Here is a 27,684-nt window from a genome sequence, read left to right on the forward strand (position 1 = left end):
ATTCTATTTGTGGATATTTTTTGTTCTCATCATCTTCACAATCTATTGTTGTAGTGTTGTGTTCTTTGGGGGGGGGCATCATTTTGTCTTCCGTATTCTTGTATGGTGCATTTGTTATTTAGTATTTGTGGAGATACTCATTGTTTTGTGTGTGTGTGTGTGTGTGTGTGTGTGTGCGCTGTGGCAGCTTTTATCTGTGGACTATGTCTGTGTTCATTATCAGATTGTCTGCTTTCAGGAAATACCTAAAGGCATGTGGTGATTGTTGCCAGGGAGCTCTGTTCATTGCTTCAGAGTGAAGGGTGTGTCTGAAGTGACACACCAATTTTGTCATCTTAAATCTCTTTTTTTATTAGAGGGGAGGTTTCTTTTGTCTATTGGTGTAGATTCATCTGAGCTCCTCTCCTCAAATGAGACCAGTGCCTGGGTGCTAGCCACAGAGGGTATATTATTTGTTGGCACTGCCACAAGGACCACGCAAAGGATCTGTGCAGTTTTCAGTATAAGTTTGGTTTCTCCAGCAGTGACCCTTGCCTGGTAAGCAGGGAATGCTGATTGTGTGGAGCCTCCCACAGTGACTGCTCAAAGTCCCGGTGACATGCTGAGTGCTCCCACACAACCTCAGTATTTACACAGTCCTAGCACAGAAGCCTCACACAGTCTCAAGCAGCATACCTCCCTGCCAGATCTCCCCACCAGATCAGGATTTTCTGCTTGGCCGCTTTCAAGATGCTGACACAAGCTAGCACAGCTGTCATATGTGTCAAAATGGCACTTGTTCTATATCACTTTCTTACATGTTGCAGTTGCAGGGTGCTATGGACAGAGAAAATGTACTCCCTCTTTGTTTCTCCTCTAGTTTGGCAGGTACATTATCCCCCAATTGGCTCCTAGTCAGATTCTCTCTAGGCTCTTCCTGCAGCTTTTTCACCCATGGATTTGGCTTATGCAGTCTGGTCTCACCACACTCTTCTCTCTGATGTAGAGGCTCTTGGCTGCTGGAGTTTTGAGTTGTGAATCCCTCCATGTAGGTCCACTTTGTCCCTCCAATGTGTAGAGCTTCCTCTGCTTTTTTACCCAAAACTCTTGCCTGAATCTGCACTCTTTCCATTTTTAAAAAACTATCTTCCCCAAGAATAGAGCAGCAAGCTCCCTCCCTACTCTGCAATCTTGCCCCTGATCCCTATTATTGTTTTCTAATGGAGGAGAGCTTACATGTATCTGTGGATTTGTTCAACATCAAATGTTAATAACCTTGATGAGAAGGGAAGAATTTAATTCCATGCAAAGTTAAATCAGAAGAAATTAACATATATGTTCAGGTACAGGACTCCATCCTTTATTAGTGTGTGGGTGGTAGGAATCCAAGTGCTTATGCACCAACTACTGCCTCATAGACATCTTAGCAGGATGCTGCCTTGAATATGCAGAATATCAATCATGCAACTGGGCATGTTGGTATTAGATATGGTATTTCCCAAGCAACAGACTAACTTGCATCACAACATTTAACATTCCCAAGTCTGATGGTTTGCTATGAAATTTTGCCCGGGTCCTGTATCTCCAACAGCAAGTTCTGAGGCTTCTTCATAATATAACTTTCCAATCATGTTGGTGTTATATTCACTGAATGCCAAGAAGCATTTTGGGGAAGAACTACATGAATATTTGGAAACTGGGAGGTGTCTTTTGCAATAATTACTATAAAGATATAGCATAATAAATGTGTATTATATTCATTTTTCTACACAGCTGTGGACAAAAATACCCTGGTTACAAGAAGAATATATTCTACAGAATTTTCAGTGTATAACATCAAAATATGTTCTAGTGAAACTAACAATATGAAGTACCATGAAGTATATTTGTAGCAACAGAACAATAGTTAACATCACCCAAGTATTTTTTCCATAGGGTAGATTTTAGTGACAGCATTTGTATCTTTCTGTGGTATTTTGCAACTTGATTCACAAGCATTCTTAAAATAACAAATTGCTTCTTGGCAGTAACATTTTAAACAAATTAAATAGTATGTACATGTTTCTTTTAACATAAGGATTACTTGTGCCTTATCACTGCCAATCAGTATAACTGTTGGTGCTCTTTTTTTTAACTTTAATTTAATGAATATAAATTTCCAAAGTACAGCTTATGGATTGCAATGGCTTCCCCCCATAACTTCTCTCCCACTTGCAACCCTCCCCTTTCCTGCTCCCTCTTTCCTTCCATTCACATCAAGATTCATTTTTGATTCTCTTTTTATACAGAAGATCAGTTTAGCATATATTAAGTAAAGATTTCAACAGTTTGCATCCACATAGAAACACAAAGTGAAAAATACTGTTTGAGTACTAGTTATAGCATTAAATCACAACGTACAGCTCAATAAGGACAGAGATCCTACATGGGGAGTCAGTGCATAGTGATTCCTGTTGTTGATTAAACAAATTGACATTCTTGTTTATGGCATCAGTAATCTCCCTAGGCTCTTGTCATGAGTTGCCAAAGCTATGGAAGCCTTTTGAGTTCACAACTCCGATCATATTTAGGAAAGGTTGTAGTCAGAAAGGAAGTTCTCTCCTTCCTTCAGAGAAAGGTACCTCCTTCTTTGATGACCTGTTTTTTCCCCTGGGACCTCACTCGTGGAGATCTTTCATTTAGGTCATTTTTTTTTTCTGTGAGAGTGTCTTTGCTTTCCATGCCTGAAATACTTTCATGGGCTTTTCAGCCAGATCCACGTGCTTTAAGGGCTGATTCTGAGGCCATAGTGCTGTTTAGGACATCTGCCATTCTATGAATCTGCTGTGTATCTCACTTCCCATGTTGGATCATTCTCTCCCTTTTTTATTCTCTCAGTTAGTATTTGCAGACACTAGTCTTGTTTATGTGATCACTTTGTCTCTTAGTCCTATCATTATGATCAGTTGTGAACTGAAATTGATCACTTGGACTAGTGAGATGGCATTGGTGCATGCCACCTTGATGGGATTGAATTGGAATCTCCTGGTATGTTTCTAACTCTACCATTTGGGGCAATTCAGCTTGAGCATGTGCCGAATTGCACATCTCTTCCCTCTCTTATTCCCACTTTATATTTAACAGCGATTGCTTTTCAGTTAAGTTTCAACACTTAAGAATAACTGTGCATTGATTACAGTATTCAACCAAAAGTATTAAGTAAAACAAACAAAAAAATTAATAAGAGGGATAACGTATTAAGTTGTTCATTAACAATCAGGGTAAGGGCTGATCACGTCACCGTTTCTCAGTGTTCATTTCACTTTAAAGGTTTCCTTTTTGGTGCTTCATTAGTTGTCACCGATCAGGGAGAACATATGATATTTGTCCCTTTTGGACTGGCTTATTTCACTCAGCATAATGTTTCCCAAATTCCTAACAGGGATCACTTTTCAGTTAAAATTTAAACACCTAAGAATAATTGTGTGTTAATTACAGAGTTCAACCAATTGTACTAGAAGAAAAAAAAATACTAACATGGATAAAGTATTACATTGTACATCAACTGTCAGGACAAGAGCTGATCAAGTCACTGTTTTTCATAGTGTCCATTTCAGTTCAACAGGTTTCCCCTTTGGTGTGCAGTTAGTTGTCGCCAATCAGAGAGACCACATAATACTTGTCCCTTTGGGCCTGGCTTAGTTCACTCAGCATAATGTTTTCCAGACTCCTCCATCTTGTTATAAATGAATGGGTTTCATTGTTTTTGACTGCTGTATAGTATTCTATAGAGTACATGTCCCATAATTTCTTTATCCATCTACTGTTGATGGGCATTTTGGTTGGTTCCAGGTCTTAGCTATTGTGAATTGAACTGCAATAAACATTAATGTGCAGGCCGGCGCCGTGGCTCAATAGGCTAATCCTCCACCTTGCGGCGCCGGCACACCGGGTTCTAGTCCCGGTCGGGGCGCCGGATTCTGTCCCGGTTGCCCCTCTTCCAGGCCAGCTCTCTGCTATGGCCAGGGAGTGCAGTGGAGGATGGCCCAGGTGCTTGGGCCCTGCACCCCATGGGAGACCAGGAAAAGCACCTGGATCCTGGCTCCTGCCATCGGATCAGTGCGGTGCGCCGGCTGCAGCGGCGGCCATTGGAGGGTGAACCAACGGCAAAGGAAGACCTTTCTCTCTGTCTCTCTCTCTCACTGTCCACTCTGCCTGTCAAAAAATAAAAAAAATAAAAAAAAAAACATTAATGTGCAGACAGCTTTTTTGTTTGCCAATTTAATTTCCTTTGGGTAAATTCCAAGGAGTGGGGTGGCTGGGTTGAATGCTAGGGTTATCTTCAGGTTTCTGAGGAATCTCCAGACTGACCTCCATAGTGGCTTCACTAGTTTGCATTCCCACCAACAGTGGGTTACTGTTCCTTTTTCCCCACATGCTCTCCATCATCTATTGTTGGTAGATTTCTGAATGTGAACCATTCTAAGCGGGGTGAGGTGAAACCTCATTGTGGTTTTGATTTGCATTTCCCTGATTGCTAGTGATCTTGAACATTTTTTCATGTGCCTGTTGGCCATTTGGTTTCCTCTTTGGAAAAAGTCTATTGAGGTCCTTGGCCGATCTCTTAAGTGGGTTGTTTGTTTTGATCTTGTGGAGTTTCTTGATCTCACTGTAGATTCTTGTTATCAACCCTTTATCTGTGGCATAGCTTGCAATTATATTTTCCCATTCTTTGGTTGCCTCTTCATTGTCCTGACTATTTTTTTGAAGTACAGAAACTTCTCAATTTGATGCAATCCCAAATGTTAATTTTGGCTTTGACTGCCTGTGCTTCTGGGGTGTTTTCCAAGAAGTGTTTGCCAGTACATATATCTTGCAGGGTTTTTCCAATGCTCTCTAATAATTTGATGGTATCAGGTCGTAGATTTAAGTCTTTAATCCATGTTGAGTGGATTTTTGTGTAAGGTGAAAGGTAGGGGTCTTGCATCATGATTCTGCACATGGAAATCCAATTTTCCCAGCACCATTTATTGAATAGACTGTCCTTACTCCAGGGATTGGCTTTGGATCCTTGATCAAATATAAGTTGGCTGTAGATGTTTGGATTTATTTCTGGTGTTTTTATTCTGTTCCATTGGTCTAGTCATCTGTTTCTGTACCAGTACCATGCTGTTTTGATAACAACTACCTTGTAGTATGTCCTAAAATCTGGTATTGTGATGTCTCCAGCTTTATTTTTGTTGTACAAGATTGCTTAAGGTATTCGAGGTCACCTGTGTCTATATATGAATTTCAGCATCATTTTTTCTAGATCTGAGAAGAAGATCTTTGGTATTTTGATTGGTATTGCTTTGAATGTATAAATTGCTTTTGGGAGAATGGACATTTTGATTATATTGATTTTTCCAATCCATGAGCATGGAGATTTTTCCATTTCTTGGTATCCTCTTCTATTTCTTTCTTTAAGGTTTTGCAATTTTCATCATAGAGACCTTTAACATCCTTGGTTAAGTTTATTCCAAGGTATTTGATTGTTTTTGTAGCTATTGTGAATGGGATTGATCTTAGAAGTTCTTCCTCAGCCGTGGCATCGCCTGTGTATACAAAGGCTGTTGATTTTGTGCATTGATTTTATACCCTGCTACTTTGCCAAACTCTTCTATGAGTTCCAATAGACTCTTAGTAGAGTTCTTTGGATCCCTTAAAGAATCATATCATCTGCAAAGAGGGATAGTTTGAGTTCTTCCTTCCCAATTTGTATCCCTTTAATTTCGTTTTCTTGCCTAATAGCTCTGGCTAAAATTCCAGAACTATATTCAATAGCAATGGTGAGAGTGGGCATCCCTGTCTGGTACAGGTTCTCAGTAGAAATGCTTCCAACTTTTCCCCATTCAATAGGATGTTGGCTATGGGTTTTTCATAAATTGAATTGCATTCAAAACCATCAAGTCAGTACATAAAGCCCAGAAAACACAAACAAACACAGAAGCTGTAGCAAGATCTGGGATTGAGATACCCACAACACACCAGATATTTCAGCTATCATCCAGGCATATCCGGACAAAGTGTTGTGGAATTTGGGTGAAAATTAACCAAGAAATCACTCTCAAAGTGTTTTGGAGAAAATCACTATCTTTCTGTTCAGCAAGTGAATGCAATGTCATGTTTACAAACAGAAATATGATGTTCACTCGGGTTTCTGAAGCTTTCTGCCTAGAAAACACGAATGTGTGGAGGATTTGACTCCATGTGGAACCAATTAGTGTTTGCGGGCAGGAAACATAAATTACATGCTACAATGCATTTAAAACTTCAAGTCCATAGATAAACCCCTGAAAACACAAACAAACACAGGGGGGGTAGCAAGATGTGGGATTGAGATATCCAAACTCACCAGATATTTCCGCTTTCAAATAGGCATATAACAAGAAAGTGTTTTGGAATTCAGGTGAAATTTAACCAAAAAAATCACCGTCAAAGTGGTTTTGGAAAATAGCCCAATCTTTCCTTTCGGAAGTGGATCGAATGTCATGTGTAAAAACACAAATATGTTTCCTCAGGTTTCTGAAACTTTCTGCCCAGAAAACTATTATGTGTGGAGGATTTGAATCCATGTGGAACCAATAAGCCTTTGCTGGCAGAAAACAAAAAGTTACATGCTAAAATGCATTCACAACCTTCAAGTCTGTAGATAATATGCAGAAAACACCAACAAACACAGAGGCTGTAGCAAGATCTGGGATTGAGATAGCCACAACACACCGGATATTTCTGCTTTCACCCAGGCATATCCGGAGAAAGTGTTGTGGAATTCGGGTGAAATTTAACCAAAAAATCACCGTCAAAGTGGTTATGGAGAAAAGCACAATTTTCTGTTTGGCAAGTGGATCCAATGTCATGTTTACAAACTGAAATATCATGTTTTCTTTGGTTTCTGAAGCTTTCTGCCTAGAAAACTTGAATGTGTGGAGGATTTGACTCCATGTGGAATGAATTAGCGTGTGCTGGGAGAAAACAAAAAGTTACATGCTAAAATGCATTCACAACCTTCAAGTCTGTAGATACTGTCCAGAAAACACAAACAAACACAGAGGCTGTATCAAGACCTGGGATTGAGATAGCCACAACATACCAGATATTTCTCCTTTTATCCGGGCATATCCGGAAAAAGTGTTGTGGAATTCAGGTGAAATTTAACTGAAAAATCACTGCCAAAGTGGTTTTGGAGAAAACCACAGTCTTTCTGTTTAGTAAGTGGATGCAATGTCATGTTTACAAAGAGAAATATCATGTTTTCTTGCATTTCTTAAGCTTTGTGTCTAGAAAACTCGAATGTGTGGAGGATTTGACTCCATGTGGAACCAGTTAGTGTTTGCGGGCAGGAAACATAAAGTTACATGCTAAAATGCATTCAAAACTGTCAAGTCTGTAGATAAAGTCCAGAAAACACCAACAAACACAGAGGCTGTAGCAAGATCTGTGATTGAGATACCCACAACACACCGGATATGTCTGCTTTCATCCAGGCATATCCTGACATAGTGTTGTGGAATTCAGGTAAAATTTAACCAAAAAATAACCTTCAAAGTGGATTTGGAGAACAGCACAATCATTCTTTTTGGGAAGTGGATCCAATGTCATGTTTACAAACACAAATAGCATGTTTTCTTGGGTTTCTGAATATTCTGCCTGGAAAAATCGAAAGTGTGGTTGATATGACTCCATGGGGAACCAATTAGCATTTGCCAGCAGAAAGCAAAAAGTTACAAGCTAAAATGCATTCAAAACCGTCAAGTCCATAGATACACAAACAAGCACAGAGGCAGTAGGAAGATCTGGGATTGAGATAGCCACAACATACCAGATATTTCTGCTTTATCCAGGCATATATGGAAAAATTGTTGTGGAATTCTGCTAAAATTTAACCAAAAATTCCAGATAAAAGTGGTTTTGGAGAATAGCACAATCATTCTCTTAGCAAGTGGATCCAATGTCATGTTTACAAACACAAATATCATGTTTACTCTGGTTTCTGAGGCTTTCTGCCTAGAAAATTTGAACGTGTGGAGGATATGACTACATGTGGAACCAATTAGCATTTACCAGCAGAAAACAAAAAGTTACATGCTAAAATCATTCAAAAATGTCAAGTCTGTAGATTCTGTCCAGAAAACACACAAAAAAAACACAAAGGCTGTAGCAAGATCTCAGATTGAAATAGCCACAACACACCAGATATTTCTGCTTTCAAATAGGCATATTCAACATAGTGCTGTGGAATTCGGGTGAAATTTAACCAAAAAATCACGTCAATGTGGTTTGGAGAAAAGCACAAACTTTCTGTTTGGCAAGTGGATCCAATGTCATGTATACAAACAGAAATAGCATGTTTTCTTGGGTTTCTGAATATTCTGCCTAGAAAAATCAAACGTGTGGTTGATATGACTCCATGGGGAACCAATTAGCATTTACCAGCAGAAAACAAATAGTTAAATGCTAAAATGCATTCAAAAATGTCAAGTCCATAGATACTGTCCAGAAAACACAAACAAACACAGAGGCTGTAGCAAGATCTGGGATTGAGATAGCCACAACACAGTGGATATTTCTGATTTCATCCATGCATATCCGGAGAAAGTGTTCTGAAATTCGGGTGAAATTTAACCAAAAAATCACCGTCAAAGTGGTTTTGGAGAAAAGCACAATCTTTCTGTTCGGCAAGTGGATCCAATGTCATGTTTACTAACAGAAATAGCATGTTTTCTTGGGTTTCTGAAGCTTTCTGCCTAGAAAACTCGAATGTGTGGAGGATTTGACTCCATGTGGAATCAATTAGCCTTTTCGGTAAAACAGAAAAAGCTACATTCTAAAATGCAAAAAAAAAAAAAAAAAAAAAAAAGTCATATCCATCGATACTGTCCAGAAAACACAAAAAAACACTGAGGCTATAGCAGTACCTGGGATTGAGTTAGCCACAACACACCAGATATTTCTGCTTACAAATAGTCATATAATGACAAAGTGTTGTGGAATTGGGTGATATTTAAGCAAAAAATAAACGTTAAAGTGGTCTTCGAGAAAAGCACAATCTTCCAGTTCAGTTAGCGGATCCAGTGTCCTGTTTATAAACACAAATATCATGTTTTCTTGTGTTCCTGATGCTTTCATACTAGAAAACTTGAATGTGTGGAGGATTTGACTCCATGTGGAACCAATTAGCATTTGCCGGCACAAAACAAAAAGTTACATGCTAAAATGCATTCAAAATCTTCAAGTCTGTAGATACTGTCCAGAAAACACCAACAAACACAGAGTTTGTAGCAAGACCTGGGATTGAGATAGCCACAACATACCAGATATTTCTGTTTTCATCCAGGCATATCAGCACAAAGTGTTATGGAATTCGGGTGAAATTTTACCAAAGAAAATCACCATCAAAGTGGTTTTGGAGAAAAGCACAATCTTTTTGTTTAGCAAGTGGATCCAATGTCATGTTTACAAACAGAAATAGCATGTTTTCTCGGGTTTCTGAAGCTTTTTGCCTAGAAAATTCGAACGTGTGAAGGATTTGATTCCATGTGGAACCAATTAGCGTTTGCCAGCAGAAAACAAAATGTTACATGCTAAACTGTACTCAAAAAGGTCAAGTCTGTTGATAAAGCCCAGAAAACACAAACAAACACAGGAGCTTTATTAAGATCTGGGATTGAGATAGACACAACACACCTGATATATCTGCTTTCACCCAGGCATATCCAGATTAAGTGTTGTGGAATTCGGGTGAAATATAACAAAAAAATCAACGTCAATGTGGTTTGGAGAAAAGCACAATCTTTCTGTTCGGCAAGTGGATCCAATGTCATGTTTCCAAACACAAATATCACGTTTTCTTTGGTGTCTGAAGCTTTCTGCGTAGATAAATCGAACGTGTGGATAATATGACTGCATTTGGAACCAATTAGCATTTCCCATTAGAAAACAAATAGTTACATGCTAAAATGCATTCAAAACCGTCAAGTCCATAGACACTGTCCAGAAAACACAAACAAACATAAAGGCTGTACGAAGATCTTTGATTGAGATAGCGCCAACACACTGGATATTTCTGCTTTCATTGAGGCATATCGGGACAATGTTGTGGAATTCGGGTGAAATTTAATGAAAAAATCAACTCAAAGTGGTTTTCGAGAAAAGCACAATCTTTCTGTATGGCCAGTGGATCCAATGTCATGTTTACAAACAGAAATAGCATGTTTTCTTGGGTTTCTGAAGCTTTCTGCCTAAAAAAATCAAATGTGTGGAAGATTTGATTCCATGTGGAACCAATTAGTGTTTACTGGTAGAAAACAAAACTTACATGCTAAAATGCATTCAAAAGGGTCAAGTCTGTAGATAAAGTCCAGAAAACACAAACAAACACAGAGGCTGTAGCAAGATCTGGGATTGAGATAGACACAACACACCGGATATTTCTGCTTTCACCCAGGCATATCCGGATAAAGTGTTGTGGAATTTGGGAGAAATTTAACCAAAAAATCACTGTCAAAGTGGTTTTGGAGAAAAGCACAATCTTTCTGTTCAGCAAGTGGATCCAATGTCATGTTTACTAACAGAAATAGCATGTTTTCTTGGGTTTCTGAAGCTTTCTGCCTAGAAAACTCGGATGTGTAAAGGATGGGATTCCATGTGGAACCAATTAGTGTTTGCCATCAGAAAAGAAAAAGTTATATGCTAAAATGCATTCAAAAGGGTCAAGCCTGTAGATAAAGCCCAGAAAATACAAACACAGAGGCTATAGCAAGACCTGGGATTGAGATAGCCACAGCCATCTGGATATTTCTGCTTTCACCCAGGCATATCTGTATAAAGTGCTGTGGATTGGGTGAAATTTAACCAAAAATTGCCCTCAAAGTGGTTTGGAGAAAAGCACAATCTTTATGTTCAGCATGTGGATCCAATGTCATGTTTACAAACAGAAATAGCATGTTTTCTCAGGTTTCTGAAGCTTTCTGCCTAGAAAACTCGAAAGTTTGGAGGATTTGATTCCATATGGAACCAATTAGCGTTTGCTGGCAGAAAACAAAAGTTACATATTAAAATGGATTCAAAAGCGTAAAGTCCTTAAGTAATGTCTGGAAAACACAAACAAACATACAGGCTCTAGGAAGATCTTTGAATTAGATAGCGACAACACATTGGATATTTCTGCTTTCACCCAGGCAATTGGGACAATGTTGTGGAATTCGGGTGAAATTCAACGAAAAAATCACCGTCAAAGTACTTTTGGAGAAAAGCACAATCTTTCTGTTCTGCAACTGGATCCAATGTCATGTTTACAAACAGAAATAGCATGTTTTCTCCGGTTTCTGAAGCTTTCTGCCTAGAAAACTCGATTGTGTGGAGGATTTGATTCCATGTGGAACCAATTAGTGTTTGCCAGCAGAAAACAAAAAGTTACATGCTAAAATGCATTCAAAACCATCAAGTCTGTAGATAAAGCCCAGAAAACACAAACAAACACAGAGCCTGTAGCAAGATCTGGGATTGAGATAATCACCACAGAGGATATTTCTGCTTTCACCCAGGCATATCCGGATAAAGTGTTGTGGAATTTGGGAGAAATTTAACCAAAAAATCACCCTCAAAGTGGTTTTGGAGAAAAGCACAATCTTTCTTTTCGGCAAGTCGATCCAATGTCATGTTTACAAACACAAATATCATGTTTTCTTGGGTTTCTGAATATTCTGCCTAGAAAAATCAAACGTGTGGTTGATATGACTCCATGGGGAACCAATTAGCATTACTGGCAGAAAACAAATAGTTAAATGTTAAAATGCATTCAAAAATGTCAAGTCCATAGATACTGTCCAGAAAACACAAACAAACACAGAGTCTGTAGCAAGATCTGGGATTGAGATAGCCACAACACACCGGATATTTCTGCTTTGATCTAGGCATATGCGAAAAAAATGTTGTGGAATTCTGGTAAAATTTAGCCAAAAAGTCCAGGTCAAAGTGGTTTTGGAGAAAAGCACAATCTTTTTGTTTAGCAAGTGGATCCAATGTCATGTTTACAAACAGAAATAGCATGTTTTCTCGGGTTTCTGAAGCTTTGTGAATAGAAAACTCGAATGCATAGAGGATGGGATTCCATGTGCAACCAATTATCATTTGCCTGCAAAAAAGAAAATGTTACATGCTAAAATGCATACAAAAGCATAAAGTCTGTAGATAAAGTCCAGAAAACACAAACAAACACAGAGGCTGTAGCAAGATCTGGGATTGAGATAGCCACAACACACCGGATATTTCTGCTTTCCTCAGGCATATCCGGATAACGTGTTGTGGAATTCGGGTGATATTTAACCAAAAAAGCACCGTCAATGTGGTTTTGGAGAAAAGAACAATCTTTCTGTTCGGCCAGTATCCATTGTCATGTTTACCAACAGAAATAGCATGTTTTCTCGTGTTTCTGAAGATTTATGCGTAGAAAACTCTAATGTGTGTAAATTTCATTCCATGTGTAACCAATTAATGTTTGCCGGCAGAAAACAATGAGATACATGATAAAATGCATTCAGAAGTTAAAAGTCCTTAGATAATAACCAGAAAAAACAAACATAAAGACTGTAGCAAGATCTGGGATCGAATTAGACACAACACACCAGATATTTCTGCTTTCTTCCAGACATATCTGGACAAAGTGTTGTGGAATTCGGGTGAAATTGAACCAAAAAATCACCATCAAAATGGTTTTGGAGAAAAGCACTATTTTTCTGTTTGGCAAGTGGATCCGATGTCATGTTTACAAAAGAAATAGCATGTTTTCTCCGGTTTCTGAAGCTTTCTGCCTAGAAAACTCGAATGTGTGGAGGATTTGATTCCATGTGGAACCAATTAGCATTTGCCAGCAGAAAACAAAATGTTACATGCTAAAATGCATATAAAAGCGTCAAGTCTGTATTAAAGCCCAGAAAACACAAACAAAGACAAAGAATGCAGCAAGATCTGGGATTGAGATAGCCACAACACACCAGATATTTCTGCTTTCATCCAGGCATATCTGAGCAAAGTGTTGTGAAATTCCCTTGAAATTTAACCAAAAAATTGCCGTCAAAGTGGTTTTGGAGAAAAGCACAATCTTTATGTTCAGCACGTGGATCCAATGTCATGTTTACAAACAGAAATAGCATGTTTTTTCAGGTTTGTGAAGCTTTCTGCCTAGAAAACTCGAATGTGTGGAGGATTTGATTCCATGTGGAACCCATTAGCGTTTGCCATCAGAAAACAAAAATTACATGCTAAAATGCATTCAAAAGCGTCAAGTGTGTAGATAAAGTCCAGAAAACACAAACAAACACAGAGTCTGTCTGATATTTCTGTTTGTAAGCATGACATTGGATCCTCTTGCCAAACAGAAAGGTTGTACTTTCCTCCAAAACCACTTTGAGGGTGATTTTTTGGTTAAATATCACCCACATTCCACAATAATCTGTACAGATACTCCTGGATGAAAGCAAAAATATCCGCTGGGTTGTGGCTATCTCAATCCCAGATCTTGCTACAGCCTCTGTGTTTGTGTTTTCTGGACCTTATCTACAGAATTGATGAGTTTGAAATCATTTTAGCATGTAACTTTTTGTTTTCTGATGGCAAGCACTAATTGGTTCCACATGGAATCAAATCCTCCACACATCCAAGTTTTCTAGGCAGAAAGCTTCAGAAATCCAAGAAAACATGCTATTTCTGTTGGTAAACATGACATTGTATTCAATTGCTGAACAGAAAGATTGTTCTTTTCTCCAAAACCACTTTGAAGTGATTTTTCATTAAATTTCACCCGATTTCCACAACATTTTATCTAGATATGCCTTGGAGAAAGCAGAAATGTCCGGTGTGTTGTGGCTATCTCAATCCCAGATCTTGCTACAATCTCTGTTTTTGTTTGTGTTTTCTGTTCTTTATCTACAGACTTTACACTTTTGAATGCATTTTGCCATGTAACTTTTTCTTTTCTGCTGGCAAACGCTAATTGGTTCCACATAGAATCAAATCCTCCACATATTCGAGTTTTCTAGTCAGAAAGCTTCAGAAACCTGAGAAACCATGCTATATCTGTTTGTAAACATGACATTAGATCCACAGGTCGAAGAGAAAGATTATGCTTTTCTCCAAAACCACTTTGAGGGTGATTTTTTGGTTAAATTTCAACAGAATGCCACAACAATTTCTCTGGATATGCCTGGGTTACTGTCAAGTTTGACAGAGATTTTCAGGTGAATTCCATTAGTTTCCAAAGCCAGTCAGCTGGGAGGGGTGGATGATTCAGGAAACAGCCGGTTTCCTTGTGACTAAATCAAGCCCAATATGACAAAGGACTCTTGCATTTCTTGGGCTTTTTTCACATTATTCTTATTTATCATGGTTTGTAATGAATTTTCTGATGTGAGCTTTGACTTTGATGCTGGAATATGGAGATCAAGACACCTTTGCAAAAGGGTTCCATTACTTTTTCCCAAACACAAAAACTAATCTTGGTCATGCTGCCAGGAGAATTCTAAGCATGACACGGTAATTGGTTGTGTTTTTTATTTCATAATGGATCCTCTCTCTAAACTCTTGCTTTTATTGCATCAGAATACAAAATTTGGGAGGGAAAAAGGCAAAACCAACTCAGACCCAGAAACCATTTAGGAAATTGCTGCCGCTCAAGAAACCAAAAGTTGGCTGAAGCACCCAAAACAATGACAGAAAGCCAGAATTGGAGCAAGCCAACAGCTGTGCCTTGAAGAAAAAGCCCACTCCTTCCATATCTTGGACTCCAAATTCCAGCCTCTAAGTCAAAGCTCACATCTGAAAATTCATTACAAACCATATAAATTAGAAAAATGTGAAACAAGACAAAGAAATGCAAGAGTCCTTTGTGATATTGGGCTTGATTTAGTCAGAAGGAAACCGGCTGTTTCCGGATTCATCCACCCCTCCCAGCTGACTGGCTTTGGAAACTAATTGAATTCACCTGAAAATCTCCGTCAAACGTGATTTGAAGGGAATGAATTATCGGTCCCCTCTGCAAAAGGGTTCCATTTCTTTTCCAAAACACAAAAGCTCTTCTTGGTCGTGCTGCCTGGAGATTTCTAAGCATGAGACGCCAATTGGTTGTGTTTTTTATTTCATAATGGATCCTCTGTCTAAACCCTTGTTTGTATTACGTCAGAATACAAAATTTGGGAGGGAAGAAGGCAAAACCAACTCAGACCCAGAAACCATTTAGGAAATTGCTGCCGCTCAAGAAACCAAAAGTCGGCTAAAGCACCCAAAACAATGACAGAAAGCCAGAATTGGTCAAGCCAACAGCTCTGCCCTGTTTGAAAATTACCATTCCTTCCATGTCTTCATCTCCATAAACCAGCCTCATTGTCAAAGCTCACATCATAAAATTCATTAGAAACCATGATAAATAAAAAAATGTGAAACAAGACAAAGAAATGCAAGAGTCCTTTGTGATATTGGTCTTGATTTAGTCACAAGGAAACCGGCTGTTTCCAGATTCATCCACCCCTCCGAGCTGACTAGCTTTGGAAACTAATGGAATTCACCTGAAAATATCCATGAAACTTGATTGCAGGGGAATGAATTATCGGTCCCCTCTGCAAAAGGGTTCCATTTCTTTTTCCAAAACACAAAAACTCATCTTGGTCGTACTGCCTGGAGATTTGTATGCATGACACGCCAATTGGTTGTGTTTTTTCTTTCATAATGGATCCTCTGTCTAAACTCTTGTTTGTATTGTGTCAGAATACAAAATTTGGGAGGGAAGAAGGCAAAACCAACTCAGACCCAGAAACCATTTAGGAAATTGCCGCCGCTCAAGAAACCAAAAGTCGGCTGAAGCACACAAAAAAATGACGGAAAGCCAGAATTGGTCAAGCCAACAGCTCTGCCCTGTTTGAAAATTACCATTCCTTCCATATCTTGAACTCCAAATTCCAGCCTCAAAGTCAAAGCTCACATCAGAAAATTCATTACAAACATGATAAATAAGAAAAATGTGAAACAAGCCAAAGAAATGCAAGAGTCCTTTGTGATATTGGGCTTGATTTAGTCAAAAAGAAACTGGCTGTTTCTGAATTCATCCACCCCTCCCAGCTGACTGGCTTTGGAAACTAATGGAATTCACCTGAAAACCTCCATCAAAGTTGATTTCAGGGTATGAATTATCGGTCCCCTCTGCAAAAGGGTTCCATTTCTTTTCCAAAACACAAATGCTCATCTTGATCGTGCTGCCTGGACATTTCTAAGCATGAGACGCCAATTGTTTGTGTTTTTTCTTTCATAATGGATCCTCTGTCTAAACTCTTGTTTGTATTGCGTCATAATACAAAATTTGGGAGGGAAGAAAGCAAAACCAACTCAGACCCAGAAAACATTTAGGAAATTGCCGCCGCTCAAGAAACCAAAAGTCGGCTGAAGCACACAAAAAAATGATGGAAAGCCAGAATTGGTCAAGCCAACAGCTCTGCCCTGTTTGAAAATTACAATTCCTTCCATGTCTTCATCTCCATAAACCAACCTGAAAGTCAAAGCTCACATCATAAAATTCATTAGAAACCATGATAAATAAGAAAAATGTGCAAAAAGCCTAAAAATGCAAGAGTCCTTTGTGATATTGGGCTTGATTTAGTCACAAGGAAACCAGCTGTTTCCGGATTCACCCACCCCTCCGAGCTGACTGGCTTTGGAAACCAATTGAATTCACCTGAAAACCCCCATCAAAGTTGATTTCAGGGTATGAATTATCGGTCCCCTCTGCAAAAGGGTTCCATTTCTTTTCCAAAACACAAATGCTCATCTTGGTCGTGCTGCCTGGAGATTGCTAAGCATGAGACGCCAATTGTTTGTGTTTTTTCTTTCATAATGGATCCTCTGTCTAAACTCTTGTTTGTATTGCGTCATAATACAAAATTTGGGAGGGAAGAAAGCAAAACCAACTCAGACCCAGAAAACATTTAGGAAATTGCCGCCGCTCAAGAAACCAAAAGTCGGCTGAAGCACACAAAAAAATGACGGAAAGCCAGAATTGGTCAAGCCAACAGCTCTGCCCTGTTTGAAAATTACAATTCCTTCCATGTCTTCATCTCCATAAACCAACCTGAAAGTCAAAGCTCACATCATAAAATTCATTAGAAACCATGATAAATAAGAAAAATGTGCAAAAAGCCTAAAAATGCAAGAGTCCTTTGTGATATTGGGCTTGATTTAGTCACAAGGAAACCAGCTGTATCCGGATTCACCCACCCCTCCGAGCTGACTGGCTTTGGAAACCAATTGAATTCACCTGAAAATCTCCGTCAAACTTGATTTGAGGGGAATGAATTATCGGTAACCTCTGCAAAAGGGTTCCATTTCTTTTTCCAAAACACAAAAGCAAATCTTGGTTGTTCTGCCTGGACTTTTGTAAGAATGACACGCCAATTGGTTGTGTTTTCTTTTTCATAATGGATCCACTGTCTAAACTCTTGTTTGTATTGCAACAGAATACAAAATTTGGGAGGGAAGAAGGCAAAACCGACTCAGACCCAGAAAGCATTAAGAAATTGCCGCTCAAGAAACCAAAAGTCGGCTGAAGTACCCAAAACAATGACGGAAAGCCAGAATTGGTCAAGCCAACAGCTGTGCCCTGTTTGAAAATTACATTCCTTCCATGTCTTGAACTCTATATTCCAGCCTCAAAGTCAAAGCTCACATCAGAAAATTCATTACAAACCATGATAAATAAGAAAAATGTGAAATAAGCCAAAGAAATGCAAGAGTCTTTTGTGATATTGGGCTTTATTTAGTCACAAGGAAAGCAGCTGTTTCTGGATTCATCCACCCCTCCCAGCTGAATGGCTTTGGAAACTAATGGAATTCACCTGAAAATCTCCATGAAACTTGATTGCAGGGGAATGAATTATTGGTCCCCTCTGCAACGGGTTCCATTTCTTCCTCCAAAACACAATAGCTCATCTTGGTCATGCTGCCAGGAGATTTCTAAGCATGACACGCCAACTGGTTGTGTTTTTTCTTTCGCAATGGATCCTCTGTCTAAACTCTCATTTGTATTGCATCAGAATACAAAATTTGGGAGGGACGAAGGCAAAACCAACTCAGACCCAGAAACCATTTAGGAAATTGCCACTCAAGAATCCAAAAGTCGGCTGAAGCACCCAAAACAATGACAGAAACCAGAATTAGAGCAAGCCAACAGCTGTGCCCTGATTGAAAAAGCCCATTCTTTCTGTGTCTTGAATTCCATATTCCACTCTTAAAATCAACGCTCACATCAGAAAATTCATTACAAACCATGACAAATAAGAAAAATGTGAAACAAGCCAAAGAAATGCAAGAGTCCTTTGTGATATTGGGCTTGATTTAGTCACAAGGAAACCGGCTGTTTCCGGATACATCCACCCCTCCCAGCTGACTGGCTTTGGAAACTATTTGAATACACCTGAAAAACTCCATCAAACTTGATTTGAGGGGAATGAATTATCGGTCCCCTCTGCAAAGGGCTTCCATTTCTTTCTCCGAAACACAAAACCTCATCTTGGTCGTGCTGCCTGGACTTTTGTAAGAATGACACGCCAACTGCTTGTGTTTTTTCTTTCATAATGGATCCTCTGTCTAAACCCTTGTGTGTATTGCATCAGAATACAAAATTTGGGAAGGAAGAAGGCAAAACCAACTCAGACCCCGAAACCATTAGGGAATTGCCACTCAAGAATCCAAAAGTCGGCTGAAGCACCCAGAACAATGACAGAAGCCAGAATTGGAGCAAGCCAACAGCTGTGCCCTGATTGAAACTGACCATTCCTTCCTTGTCTTGAACTCCATATTCCAGCGTCAAAGTCAAAGCTCACATCAGAAAAATCATTACAATCCATGATAAATAAGAAAAATGTGAAACAAGCCAAAGAAATGCAAGAGTCCTTTGTGATATTGGGCTTGATTTAGTCACAAGGAAACCGGCTGTTTCCGAAATCATCCACCCCTCCCAGCTGAATGGCTTTGGAAACTAATGGAATTCACCTGAAAATCTACGTGAAACTTGATTTCAGGGGAATGAATTTTCGGTCCGCTCTGCCTAAGGGTTCCATTTCTTTTTCCAAAACACAAAAGCTCATCTTGGTCGTGCTGCCAGGAGATTTCTAAGCATGACACGCCAACGGTTGTGTTTTTATTTCATAATGGATCCTCTGTCTAAACTCTTGTTTGTATTGCATCAGAATACAAAACTGGGGAGGGAAGAAGGCAAATCCAACTCAGACCCAGAAACCATTTAGAAAATTGCCGCTCAAGAAACCAAAAGTCGGCTGAAGCACCCAAAACAATGACAGAAAGCCAGAATTGGAGCAAGCCAACAGCTGTGCCCTGATTGAAAAGGACCATTACTCCCGTGTCTTGAACTCCATATTCCAGCCATAAAATAAATGTTCACATCAGAAAAATCATTACAAACCATGAGAAATAAGAATAATGTGCAAAAAGCCAAAGAAATGCAAGAGTCCTTTGTAATATTGGGCTTGATTTAGTCACAAGGAAACTGGCTGTTTCCGGATTCATCCACCCCTGCCAGCTGACTGGCTTTGGAAACTAATTGAATTCACCTGAAAATCTCCGTCAAACTTGATTTGAGGGGAATGAATTATTGGTCCCCTCTGCAAAAGGGTTCCATTTCTTTTTCCAAAACACAAAAGCTCATCTTATTCATGATGCCTGGACTTTTGTAAGAATGACACGCCAACTGGTTGTGTTTTTTCTTTCATAATGGATCCTCTGTCTAAACTCTTGTTTGTATTGTGTCAGAATCCAAAATTTGGGAGGGAAGAAGACAAAACCAACTCAGACACAGAAAGCATTAAGAAATTGCCGCTCAAGAAACTAAAAGTCAGTTGAAGCACCCAAAACAATGACAGAAAGCCAGAATTAGAGCAAGCCAACAGCTGTGCCCTGATTGAAAAAGCCCATTCCTTCCATGTCTTGAACTCCATATTCCAGCCTCAAAGTCAAAGCTCACATCAGAAAATTCATTACAAACCATGATAAATAAGAAAAAAATGTGAAACAAGCCAAAGAAATGCAAGAGTCCTGTGTGATATTGGGCTTGATTTAGTCACAAGGAAACCGGCTGTTTCCGGATTCATCCACCCCTCCCAGCGGATTGGCTTTGGAAACTAATGGAATTCACCTGAACATCTCCATGAACCTGGATTTCAGGTGAATGAATTATTGGTCCCCAATGCAAAAGGGTTCCATTTCTTCTTTCAAAACACAAAAGCTCATCTTGGTCATGCTGCCAGGAGATTTCTAAGCATTACACGCCAACTGTTTGTGTTTTTTTTTCATAATGGATCCTCTGTCTAAACTCTTGTTTGTATTGCGTCAGAATACAAAATTTGGGAGGGAAGAAGGCAAAACCAACTCAGACCCAGAAACCATTTAGAAAATTGCCGCTCACGAAACCAAAAGTCAGCTGAAGCACCCAAAACAATGACAGAAAGCCAAAATTGGAGCAAGCAAACAGCTCTGCCCTGATTAAAAAGGACCATTCCTTCTGTGTCTTGAACTCCATATTCCAGTCTTAAAATCAATGCTCACATCAGAAAATTCATTACAAATCATGATGAATAAGAATAATGTGAAACAAGCCAAAGAAATGCAAGAGTCCTTTGTGATATTGGGCTTGATTTAGTCACAAGGAAACCGGCTGTTTCCGGATTCATCCACCCCTCCCAGCGGATTGGCTTTGGAAACTAATGGAATTCACCTGAACATCTCCATGAACCTGGATTTCAGGTGAATGAATTATTGGTCCCCAATGCAAAAGGGTTCCATTTCTTCTTTCAAAACACAAAAGCTCATCTTGGTCATGCTGCCAGGAGATTTCTAAGCATTACACGCCAACTGTTTGTGTTTTTTTTTCATAATGGATCCTCTGTCTAAACTCTTGTTTGTATTGCGTCAGAATACAAAATTTGGGAGGGAAGAAGGCAAAACCAACTCAGACCCAGAAACCATTTAGAAAATTGCCGCTCACGAAACCAAAAGTCAGCTGAAGCACCCAAAACAATGACAGAAAGCCAAAATTGGAGCAAGCAAACAGCTCTGCCCTGATTAAAAAGGACCATTCCTTCTGTGTCTTGAACTCCATATTCCAGTCTTAAAATCAATGCTCACATCAGAAAATTCATTACAAATCATGATGAATAAGAATAATGTGAAACAAGCCAAAGAAATGCAAGAGTCCTTTGTGATATTGGGCTTGATTTAGTCACAAGGAAACCCGCTGTTTCCGGAATCATCCACCCATCCCAGCTGACTGGCTTTGGAAACTAATGGAAATCACCTGAAAATCTCTGTCAAACTAGATTTGAGGGGAATGAATTTTCGGTCCCCTCTGCAAAAGGGTTCCATTTCTTTCCCAAAACACAAAAGCTCATCTTGGTCGTGCTGCCAGGAGATTTCTAAGCATGACACGCCAACTGGTTGTGTTTTTTATTTCATAATGGATCCTCTGTCTAAACTCTTGTTTGTATTGCATCAGAATCCAACATTTCGGAGGGAAGAAGACAAAACCTACTCAGACCCAGAAAGCATTAAGAAAGTGCCGCTCAAGAAACCAAAAGTCGGCTGAAGCACCCAAAAAAATGATGGAAAGCCAGAATTGGAGCAAGCCAACAGCTGTGCCCTGATTGAAAAAGACCATTCCTTCCGTGTCTTGAACTCCATATTCCAGCCTCAAAGTCAAAGCTCACATCAGAAAATTCATTAGAAAACATGATAAATAAGAAAAATGTGAAAAAAGCCAAAGAAATGCAAGAGTCCTGTGTGATATTGGGCTTGATTTAGTCACAAGGAAGCCGACTGTTTCTGGATTCATCCACCCCTCCCAGCTGACTGGCTTTGGAAACTCATGGAATTCACCTGAAAATCTCCATCAAACTTGATTTCAGGGGAATGAATTATCGGTCCCCTCTGCCTAAGGGTTCCATTTCTTTTCCAAAACACAAAAGCTCATCTTGTTCGTGCTGCCTGGAGATTTCTAAGCATGACACGCCAACAGATGTGTTTTTTCTTTCATAATGGATCCTCTGTCTAAACTCTTGTTTGTATTGCCTCAGAATACAAAATTTGGGAGGGAAGAAGGCAAAACCAACTCAGACCCAGAAACCATTAGGAAATTGCCGCTCAAGAAACCAGAAGTCGGCCGAAGCACCCAAAACAATGACAGAAAGCCAGAATTGGAGCAAGCCAACAGCTGTGCCTTGATTGAAAAAGCCCACTCCTTCCATATCTTGAACTCCAAATTCCAGCCTCAAAGTCAAAGCTCACATCAGAAAATTCATTACAAACCATGATAAATAAGAAAAATGTGAAACAAGCCAAAGAAATGCAAGAGTCCTTTGTGATATTGGGCTTGATTTAGTCACAAGGAAACCGGCTGTTTCCAGATTCATCCACCCCTCCCAGCTGACTGGCTTTGGAAACTAATGGAATTCACCTGAAAATCTCCGTCCAACTTGTTTGAGGGGAATGAATTTTCGGTCCCCTTTGCAAAAGGGTTCCATTTCTTTTTCCAAAACACAAAAGCTCATCTTGGTCGTGCTGCCTGGACTTTTGTAAGAATGACACGCCAACTGGTTGTGTTTTTTCTTTCATAATGGATCCTCTGTCTAAACTCTTTTTTGCATTGCGTCAGAATACAAAATTTGGGAGGGAAGAAGGCAAAACCAACTCAGACCCAGAAACCATTTAGGAAATTGCCGCTCAAGACACCAAAAGTCAGTTGAAGCACTCAAAACAATGACAGAAAGCCAGAATTGGAGCAAGCCAACAGCTGTGCCCTGATTGAAAAAGCCCATTCCTTCCATGTCTTGAACTCCATATTCCAGCCTCAAAGTCAAAGCTCACATCAGAAAATTCATTACAAACCATGATAAATAAGAAAAATGTGCAAAAAGCCAAAGAAATGCAAGAGTCCTTTGTGATATTGGGCTTGATTTAGTCACAAGGAAACCGGCTGTTTCTGGATTCATCCACCCCTCCCAGCTGACTGGCTTTGGAAACTAATGGAATTCACCTGAAAATCTCCATCAAAGTTGATTTGAGGGGAATGAATTATCGGTCCCCTCCGAAAAAGGGTTCCATTTCCTTTTCTAAAACACAAAAGCTCATCTTGGTCGTGCTGCCTGGACTTTTGTAAGAATGACACGCCAATTGGTTGTGTTTTACTTTCATAATGGATCCTCTGTCTAAACTCTTGTTTCTATTGAATTAGAATACAAAATTTGGGAGGGAAGAAGGCAAAAAAAACTCAGACCCAGAAAGCATTAAGAAATTGCCGCTCAAGAAACCAGAAGTCGGCTGAAGCACCCAAAACAATGACAGAAAGCCAGAATTGGAGCAAGCCAACAGCTGTGCCCTGATTGAAAAGGACCATTCCTTCTGTGTCTTGAACTCCATATTCCAGACTCACAGTCAAAGCTCAGGTCAGAAAATTCATTACAACCATGATAAATAAGAAAAATGTGAAACAAGCCAAAGAAATGCAAGATTCCTGTGTGATATTGGGCTTGGTTTAGTCACAAGGAAACCGGCTGTTTCCGGATTCATCCAACCCTTCCAGCTGACAATGTTTGGAAACTAATGGAATTCACCTGAAAATCTCTGTCCAACTTGATTTGAGGGGAATGAATTATCGGTCCCCTCTGCAAAAGGGTTCCATTTCTTTTTCCAAAACACAAAAGCTCATCTTGGTCATGTTGCCTGGAGATTTCTAATCATGACAGGCCAACTGGTTGTGTTTTTTCTTTCATAATGGATCCTCTGTCTAAACTCTTGTTTGTATTGCATCAGAATACACAATTTGAGAGGGAAGAAGGCAAAAAAAAACTCAGACCCAGAAACCATTTAGGAAATTGCCGCTCAAGAAACCAAAAGTCGGCTGAAGCACCCAAAACAATGATAGAAAGCCAGAACTGGAGCAAGCAAACAGCTGTGCCATTATTGAAAAGTACCATTCCTTCCGTGTCTTGAACTCCATATTCCAGCCTCATTGTCAAAGCTCACATCAGAAAATTCATTAGAAACCATGATAAATAAGAAAAATGTGCAAAAAGCCAAAGAAATGCAAGAGTCCTTTGTGATATTGGGCTTGATTTAGTCACAAGGAAACCGGCTGTTTCCAGAATCATCCACCCCTCCCAGCTGACTGGCTTTGGAAACTAATGGAATTCACCTGAAAAGCAACATCAAACTTGATTTGAGGGGAATGAGGTATCGGTCCCCTCTGCAAAAGGGTTCCATTTCTTTTTCCAAAACACAAAAGCTCATTTTGGTCATGCTGCCTGGAGATTTCTAAGCATGACATGCTAATTGGTTGTGTTTTTTCTTTCATAATGGATCCTCTGTCTAAACTCTTATTTGTATTGCGTCAGAATACAAAATTTGGGAGGGAAGAAGGCAAAAAAAAACTCAGACCCAGAAACCATTAGGAAATTCCCGCTCAAGACACCAAAAGTCAGTTGAAGCACCCAAAACAATGACAGAAAGCCAGAATTGGAGCAAGCCAACAGCTGTGCCCTAATGAAAAAGCCTATTCCTTCCGTGTCTTGAACTCCATATTACAGGCTCAAAGTCAAAGCTCACATCAGAAAATTCATTACAAACCGTGATAAATAAGAAAAAAATGTGAAACACGCCAAAGAAATGCAAGAGTCCTTTGTGATATTGGGCTTGATTTAGTCACAAGGAAACCGGCTGTTTCCAGATTCATCCACCCCTCCCAGCTGACTGGCTTTGGAAACTAATGGAATTCACCTGAAAATCTCCGTTAAACTTGATTTCAGGGGAATGAATTATCCGTCCCCTCTGCGAAAGGGTTCCATTTCTTTCTCCGAAACACAAAAGCTCATCTTGGTCGTGCTGCCTGGAGATTTCTAAGCATGACCCACAAATTGGTTGTGTTTTTTATTTCATAATGGTTCCTCTGTCTAAACTCTTGTTTGTATTGCATCAGAATACAAAATTTGGGAGAGAAGAAGGCAAAACCAACTCAGACACAGAAAGCATTCAGAAATTGCCACTCAAGAAACCAAAAGTCGGCTGAAGCACCCAAAACAATGACAGAAAGCCAGAATTGGAGCAAGCCAACAGCTGTGCCCTGTTTGAAAATTTCCATTCCTTCCATGTCTTGAACTCCATATTCCAGCCTCAAAGTCAAAGCTCACATCAGAAAATTCATTACAAACCATGATAAATAAGAAAAATGTGAAATAAGCCAAAGAAATGCAGGAGTCCTTTGTGATATTGGGCTTGTTTTAGTCACAAGGAAACCAGCTGTTTCTGGATTCATCCACCCCTCCCAGCTGATTGGCTTTGGAAACTAATGGAATTCACCTGAAAATCTCCATGAAACTTGATTGCAGGGGAATGAATTATCGGTCCCCTCTGCAAAAGGGTTCCATTTCTTCCTCCAAAACACAATAGCTCATCTTGGTCATGCTGCCTGGAGATTTCTAAGCATGACACGCCAACTGGTTGTGCTTTTTATTTCATAATGGATCCTCTGTCTAAACTCTTGTTTGTATTGTGTCTAAATACAAAATTTGGGAGGGAAGAAGGCAAAACCAACTCAGACCCAGAAACCATTTAGGAAATTGCCGCTCAAGACACCAAAAGTCAGTTGAAGCACCCAAAACAATGACAGAAAGCCAGAATTGGAGCAAGCCAACAGATGAGCCCTGATTGAAAAGCCCATTCCTTCCGTGTCTTGAACTCCATATTCCAGCCTGAAAGTCAACGCTCACATCAGAAAATTCATTACAAACCATGATAAATAAGAAAAAAATGTGAAACAAGCCAAAGAAATGCAAGAGTCCTTTGTAATATTGGGCTTGATTTAGTCACAAGGAAACCGGCTGTTTCCTGAATCATCCACCCCTCCCAGCTGACTGGCTTTGGAAACTAATGGAATTCACCTGAAAATCTCCATCAAACTTGATTGCAGGGGAATGAATTATCGGTCCCCTCTGCAAAAGGATTCCATTTCTATTTCCAAAACACAAAAGCTCATCTTGGTCATGCTGCCTGGAGATTTCTAAGCATGACACGCCAATTGGATGTGTTTTTTATTTCATAATGGATCCTCTGTCTAAACTCTTGTTTCTATTGCATTAGAATACAAAATTTGGGAGGGAAGAGGGCAAAACCAACTCAGACCCAGAAACCGTTTAGGAAATTGCCACTCAAGAAACCAAAAGGTGGCTGAAGCACCCAAAACAATGACGGAAATCCAGAATTGGAGCAAGCCAACAGCTGTGCCCTGTTTGAAAATTACCATTCCTTCCATGTCTTGAACTCCGTATTCCAGTCTTAAAATCAATGCTCACATCACAAAATTCATTACAAACCATGATAAATAAGAAAAATGTGAAACAAGCCAACGAAATGCAAGAGTCCTTTGTGATATTGGGCTTTTTTTAGTCACAAGGAAACCGGCTGTTTCTGGATTCATCCAACCCTCCCAGCGGATTGGCTTTGGAAACTAATGGAATTCACCTGAAAATCTCCGTCAAACTTGATTTCAGTGGAATGATTTATCGGTCCCCTCTGCAAAAGGGTTCCATTTCTTCTTCCAAAACACAAAAGCTCATCTTGGTCATGCTGCCAGGAGATTTCTAAGCATGACACGCCAACTGGTTGTGTTTTTTCTTTCATAATGGATCCTCTGTCTAAACTCTTATTTGTATTGCGTCAGAATACAAAATTTGGGAGGGAAGAAGGCAAAAAAAAAACTCAGAACCAGAAACCATTAGGAAATTGCCACTCAAGAAACCAAAAGTCGGCTGAAGCACCCAAAACAATGACGGAAATCCAGAATTGGAGCAAGCCAACAGCTGCGCCCTGATTGAAAAGGACCATTCCTTCTGTGTCTTGAACTCCATATTCCAGACTCACTGTCAAAGCTCAGGTCAGAAAATTCATTAGAAACCATGATAAATAAGAAAAATGTGAAACAAGCCAAAGAAATGCAAGAGTCCTGTGTGATATTGGTCTTGATTTAGTAACAAGGAAACCGGCTGTTTCCGGATTCATCCAACCCTTCCAGCTGACAATGTTTGCAAACTAATGGAATTCACCTGAAAATCTCTGTCCAACTTGATTTGAGGGGAATGAATTATCGGTCCCCTCTGCAAAAGGGTTCCATTTCTTTTCCAAAACACAAAAGCTCATCTTGGTCATGCTGCCTGGAGATTTCTAAGCATGACATGCTAATTGGTTATGTTTTTTCTTTCATAATGGATCCTCTGTCTAAACTCTTATTTGTATTGCGTCAGAATACAAAATTTGGGAGGGAAGAAGGCAAAACCAACTCAGACCCAGAAACCATTTAGGAAATTGCCGCTCAAGAACCCAAAAGTCAGTTGAAGCACCCAAAACAATGACAGAAAGCCAGAATTGGAGCAAGCCAACAGCTGAGCCCTGATTGAAAAGCCCATTCCTTCCGTGTCTTGAACTCCATATTCCAGCCTGAAAGTCAACGCTCACATCAGAAAATTCATTACAAACCGTGATAAATAAGAAAAAAATGTGAAACAAGCCAAAGAAATGCAAGAGTCCTTTGTAATATTGGGCTTGATTTAGTCACAAGGAAACCGGCTGTTTCCTGAATCATCCACCCCT

At 39.6% G+C, this 27,684-nt stretch overlaps 1 long non-coding RNA gene across 1 annotated transcript in view; it reads left to right on the forward strand.

Moving 5' to 3' along the window:
* The window catches only part of LOC149126759 (uncharacterized), a 70,005-nt gene extending 44,204 nt beyond the window's left edge, over positions 1 to 25,801 (forward strand). The window contains exon 2 of the long non-coding RNA XR_016234167.1: positions 25,019 to 25,801. This is a non-coding gene — a long non-coding RNA (uncharacterized LOC149126759). The remainder of the gene's footprint in view (positions 1 to 25,018) is intronic.
* The last annotated feature ends 1,883 nt before the right edge of the window (positions 25,802 to 27,684 follow it).

The sequence above is a fragment of the Oryctolagus cuniculus genome, chromosome 5 (genome assembly GCF_051225735.1).
Source record: "Oryctolagus cuniculus isolate XC-2025 breed Fujian yellow rabbit chromosome 5, ASM5122573v1, whole genome shotgun sequence".
Lineage (NCBI taxonomy): Eukaryota > Metazoa > Chordata > Mammalia > Lagomorpha > Leporidae > Oryctolagus > Oryctolagus cuniculus.